A 6,042-nucleotide genomic window follows, 5' to 3' on the forward strand; every position below is an offset into this window, starting at 1 on the left:
CTGTTTCAACTTCAACAAGTAGTTATGTAATACAAAAAACTGTGATTCTTTCAGAAATAGATTGGACAAAAAAGTTAGAAAAAGTGAACCAGTATTCATGATGTATAGTTTAAAAATAACAGTCAAATAAATATTAAACATAATTCCAAAATAATAACAATCAAATGCTATTGAAAAGAAAAGATTTTAATCAGAATGTATAAAAAGTGATAGTGTCAGAACTACTCCAGGAGATGCTCTCTGGCATTTACAATTTCTAGTACATGACAATATTTTAATCAGGATTAATAGTTTTCAGGGACTATTTTTTCCTAGTTATATTTCATTGAAGAAATATGTGATTCAAATTTAATGAAAGAATAACAGGTTATTGTAGAAAGAATGCTACACATTCATTGTGGTAGACAGTAAAATATCTTCCATATATCTGTCTACATTAATTCTAATTCCTTAAATGTAGATTTGCATTAAATATGTTTGTAAAATAATCATCTTTTATTACTCAAGGAACACAAATTTGAATAATTATAAGATGGGGGAAGTATACTCAAATGGGTACTTAAAAGTCTCATCTGAAGTTCGAAAGGGACATGATTAGGAAAGAACCATCGCAAAGATGTAAAGATGCTACATTGGAAGATAAAGGAAAAGACAACAACCCAGATTTTGAAATTCTGGAAAGCAAAACATGAAGTAAATGCCTTTTTTACTAGAATCATTTGAAAAATATTTTAGCTCTGTCAGTGGCTCTATTTTAATCTAGTGAGACTTCTTTTAGATTTATGTCCTTTAGAACTGTAAAATGATAAATACAGATTATTCAAGACAATTAACTTGTAGAAATATTTTACAGCAAATTTGGTTTAGTAAACTAACTTAACTACAGCCATTTCCTGATGCAACTACAGGGACACCACATGTCCTAATTTTTGAGAATATGAAAAAGTAGCCACCAGGTTTGTACACATGAATGATGTACATACTACTAAGGGACTTGCATTAATGAGCTCTTGAAATTCTAAATAATATTTAAATAAGAAGTTCCCTCTCTTTATTTTCACATTTGGGGATCGCTAAGTACCTGACTTACGTAGAAGGCTAGGGTAAGAATGTGGAAATGAAATCTGTCTCCTAATATTATAGAAATAATTTATGTCATTTTGAGCTACCCTTTCTAAAGTAATAAAAAAATAAGGTAAAACAGAAACAGAAACTCAATTTTCTATCCTTCCTAACATTCCAACAGAAATTAGAGAATCCAGGAACAGCAATCCCAGGATGGTATAGGATGTTATAGGATCGCCTAGATGGTGAAAAAGAATATAACAAAAATGGATCTACTGATTCAATGGGAAACAAAATCTACACATTCAGATTATGATATAGCTAGAAAATAGTTTCTACTATGCTAAGTCTTTGATATTTCAGTTTTTATTACACAGCAACATTCCTCTCAGGAAATGACTCTTCATTAATACTCATGGGTTTGCAGCTTATAACCCAGGAACAAATAATCCTTCTAAATGTAAACAAGCATAATACTAAGAGTAACCAAGGCTACTTCCGTTGCTATTGCTGATAAATAAGAATGATCTTGGGGAACAGACAAAAAATCTTGAACTTTTTCATACCTTTCCTCGTCTCCAACACGAGAAGACCTAGTCAAGATATGTAAAACATTAATAAAGGAATTTTATATTTTTTATTGTTCACATTAAAGTAAATACACTTTCACACTTTGCAAGCATGACTTTGAAAGAGTCACAACCTCATAATTAGTTTTTAGGCAAAAGTTTACTGCTTTGGCTTAGGTGTTTTCTAGCCTTTCTGTGTTGCTCTCTATTATTTTGGCAACTACAAAGAAAAACAAAATAAATCCATTATACTTATGATGGATTGTTCATAGTCACACTGTCTCCAAACAAAGTTTTCTGTTCTCTTATTCACTGCTAATTAAAGTTTAATTATTCCTTTTTAAATGATAACAAAACGTGATACTTTAACGAACATTCTCATCATCAGGGGAAGACAGGAGTGTCTGCGATTGCTTTTTAAACTGTTTTCAAGTATTTCCCTCCACTATTTTCATTATTGCCTTTGTTCCGGTCTTCTAATCAGGAATACAAGGTTAGATAAAAAGACCTTCTTAAGATATAGAATGTTAGGCAGAAAAAAATAGATGTATAATTAAAGATTTTCATCTCTTAACATACTGAAAAGCTCTGAAGACATCTTGCTGTTATTGGCATGGGTAAGATGACTTGAAGGTTTTGGTTCTTTTTTTTTTTATTTGTGAACATACTGTACAGAGGAGTTACAATTACATGGGCAGGATAATGCGTACATTTCTTACCAAGCATTGCAGCCTCCTCCTTTGTTTATGTTTTGGTTCTTAAACTAAGTGAAATGCACTTAAAATGTTACAGGTGTTCCAAACAATGATTATGGCTTATACTTTTCTTCTCCAATGAGATAAAACCTCTGACAAAGTAGATTCCTAAAACAGCACTGCCTATCACGAATCAGTTCATTATACTTATGGCATATAAGTATATAAAGATACATATATGAATTGAGTGAGAAATGTCTGACTTACACAATTGATTCAATGACAACTAAAACCAGAAAACACTTCTCTACATTTATATAAATTAGTATATCTAATGAGGATTTAACAAATTTTAGAATATATATTTTAAAGTTTATGTCAAAGTATTTGTTTATTTTTAATTATTGTCAGTCGTGGGGCTTGAAATTGGGGCCTGGACACTGTTCCTCAACACTTCATCTCAAGACTAGTGCTCTTCCCCTTGAGCAACTGCCAGTTTTCTGGTGGCTCCTTAGTGATAAGAGTCTCACAGACTTAACTGCCTAGGTTTGAACCATGATTCTCTGTTCTCAGACTCCTTAGTAGTTAGGGTTACAAGTATGAGCCACTGGCGCCTAGATACATAATTATTTTTTATACATTTATGAAGTATTGAGGGGAAATTCTCTTCACTCATAGATTGTGTAATAGTCAAGCTATATCATATCCATTAATTTCTGCATGTAACATTTCTGTTTAGTGAGAATGCTCACAAACTTACCTTCTGACTGTGATGAAATATCTATTCTTAAAGAAAGTAACTTTGCCTCTTGTGGTATAAAATTAAGATATTTACATTTATTCATAGAAATCTGCTAATCAAAATTATATAAAACATGAATTGTAAAGTGCAAGAAATTCATGGTTCCTATCCGTGTTTTAAGAAAACAATATGCCTTTGTTTTTAATTATATTTCTGTGGTAATGTGTACAATTCATTTATTTATCTGTTAAAACTGATAACAGATACATTATATCAAGTTGATTCAAACTTATATTTGAAAATTGCACACTTAACACAAATATACTTCCACTTTCTCCTAACACATAATTAAAAATACAGAAAAGCAAAACTTGGTGTTAGTTGTTCACGTGTAGAATCCTAGAAGCTCAGAAGCGTAAGACCTGAAGAATTTGGCTCAATATCAGTCCAAACAGACAAAAATGTGAAAAATTATTTCCAATTATCCAGCAAGAAGCATAAGGTGAGGATGTGGCTCAAGGAATAAAGTGCCATGAACTATGAGCAAAAAATACAAGGGAGACAATTAAACATTGAGTTCAAGCCCTAAAAAATGGCATATACACACAAGACAAGAACAAAAATAATATCAACATCAAAAATGAAGAGAAAACAGTAGGAAAGATCATGAGAAATGTATAAACATTAGGAAGACAGAAATTATTTGACAGAAGTTTGATTCATGACAGAGAAAAGTCTCAGTCTCATTTGTAAAATCTCATTGTATTCCTTTGCGTTGAAACCTGGTCATTGGGTAACATGTGAAAGAGTAGATTGGATTACCTGACATAGCAGACATTTCCTGTGACTATGGATCATCCCACTCTGCAAAAATCTAAAATCATGCTTGTTAATTTAAATAAAACCTCATGTTAGAGATTGTTTGGTCCACACAGACTGGGGTCCTTATATTGAGGCTACAGACCAGAGCTTTTTTTTATAATCAATCCTGTTTTATGCCCACTTACCTTGTGCAGCTAGACCTTACTTAGCTGGCAACAAACAAAGGCTTTGAACTAGACCCCACTGCCTTAATTCCTCCTTTCTCCAGCTACAACACATTTCACATGCTATCTCTGTCTTCGAATTAGTTGTTTTCATTCTAATCCCCACCAAAAAACTCTTATATTCATGTAAATCCACAATAAATACAGTAGTTAGAAAAGGGAATAAGGATTTAGCATAGGCTGAGGCTTTCATCTGTAGGTTTGCTCCCTAATAAAACTGTGCTACACTATCTCTTTTTTCTCCATGACTTCTGAGTCGGACAAAAAATTGATTTGGTTTGATGTAATCCCATTTATCCAGAATTACTTTGGATGTTTAACCTGTGCCAAGAAGCCCTCGTGTTTCCCCTAACTCTTCCTGTAACATTCTCAAGTATCTGGACTTACATTGAGGTCTTCCATCCATTTGGAATTGATTCTGGTGCAGGGGGATATATAAGGATCTAAATTCATTTTCTGTGTACAGCCAATTCTACTGGCACACTTTATTGAAGAGGCTGTTTTTCTACCCTCCTGTGATTCTGGCTTCCTTATCAAAGACTATGTGCCTATAGGTGTGGCTTCATGTCTGGGCCTTCAATTCTGTTGCATTGATGGAATTCTGTGCTTTCATTTGAAAGAATGGCATTACACCATGCCTGAGGGAATGGAAAGACTGGAAATTAGCTAGATCCAATTAAATATATGCTGCATGGTTTTCCTCATTTGTAATAACTAGATATGCCCATATATTACAAATTATCCAATAGATAGTAAAGGACAAATAATTAAGGTTGTCCATATATTACAAATTATCCAATAGATAGTAAAGGACAAATAATTAAGGTTGGACATGATTAACTAATAGCACTGTAAGCATTCGCATGGCAAGAACAAGGGAAGTTATTCTTAAAGAACCAAAATGGCTCAATAGTTATGTGCATATGACCATATAAAGTGATGCTTATTGCAATGAACTCTAAGAATCAATAATACATGTGAGATACATATATCTGTATATAATTTTAATAGATGTCATAAAATTAACCGACTCCCCTGTAATCTCAAAAGCAAAATTTTAAGTTCAGAAGATAAAATTGAGGAAAGTTTTCAATACATAAACTAAATACCTAGGGGAAAATGTAAGAGGAAAAAGATAAGATGAAAGTAGAGTAGCTATCTATTGAAGAATTTGTAAACAATTTCCAAAACTATACAAGAGAGCTGGGTTACAGCTCAGTTGTAGAACTAGACTAACATATACAAAGACATGGGTTCAATCTCCAAGAAGGCCAAATAATAAGTTAATAAATAGCAATAATAAAATAATTGTTTAAAATAAATACTTTCATATAAGAGGGGCCTGAATCCTACCAGTAAGAAAAAATACAATTCTTGTATCCAATGACATGAAACTACAAGAAATAAGAAAAATGGCTTTCCTTTTCTATCCTTTACTTTCCTTTTCTGCTTTCTGCTTTTCTTTTTTCTTTTGGCACTACTGGTGCATGAAGCTAAAGCTCTGACACTTTATTTTTCAGATGAGTTCTTACTTTTTGGCCAAGCCTCCCTTGAGCAATACTCTCTTAACTATGGTTTTCACAAACGTGAGATATCAGGGAAATTACACTATATCTAGCTTTCTTTGTTTTTGTATTTTCTCACGAATTTTCTTTTATAAGAACTGACCTTGATATCAATCTTCTAAATCTTTGCCTTCCAATTATCAAGGTATATTTCTTCTCAAGCTTGGACCCCATTTTTCAATGTAAACATTCAATATTGACTTATGTTTTCTAGATAACATTAAATTCAATCGAGTTAAGTATGCATCTTTATGATGTTATAAGACAAACACAGATATATCTCTTGAATACTTTTCCAATTTATTCTATATTTGTAGTATGACATCATGAATAGGACATTAATATTTCACAAGTACCTTA

The sequence above is a fragment of the Dipodomys spectabilis genome, unplaced genomic scaffold, assembly GCF_019054845.1.
Source record: "Dipodomys spectabilis isolate Male_0828 unplaced genomic scaffold, ASM1905484v1 ptg000159l, whole genome shotgun sequence".
In the NCBI taxonomy this organism is placed as follows: Eukaryota; Metazoa; Chordata; class Mammalia; order Rodentia; family Heteromyidae; genus Dipodomys; species Dipodomys spectabilis.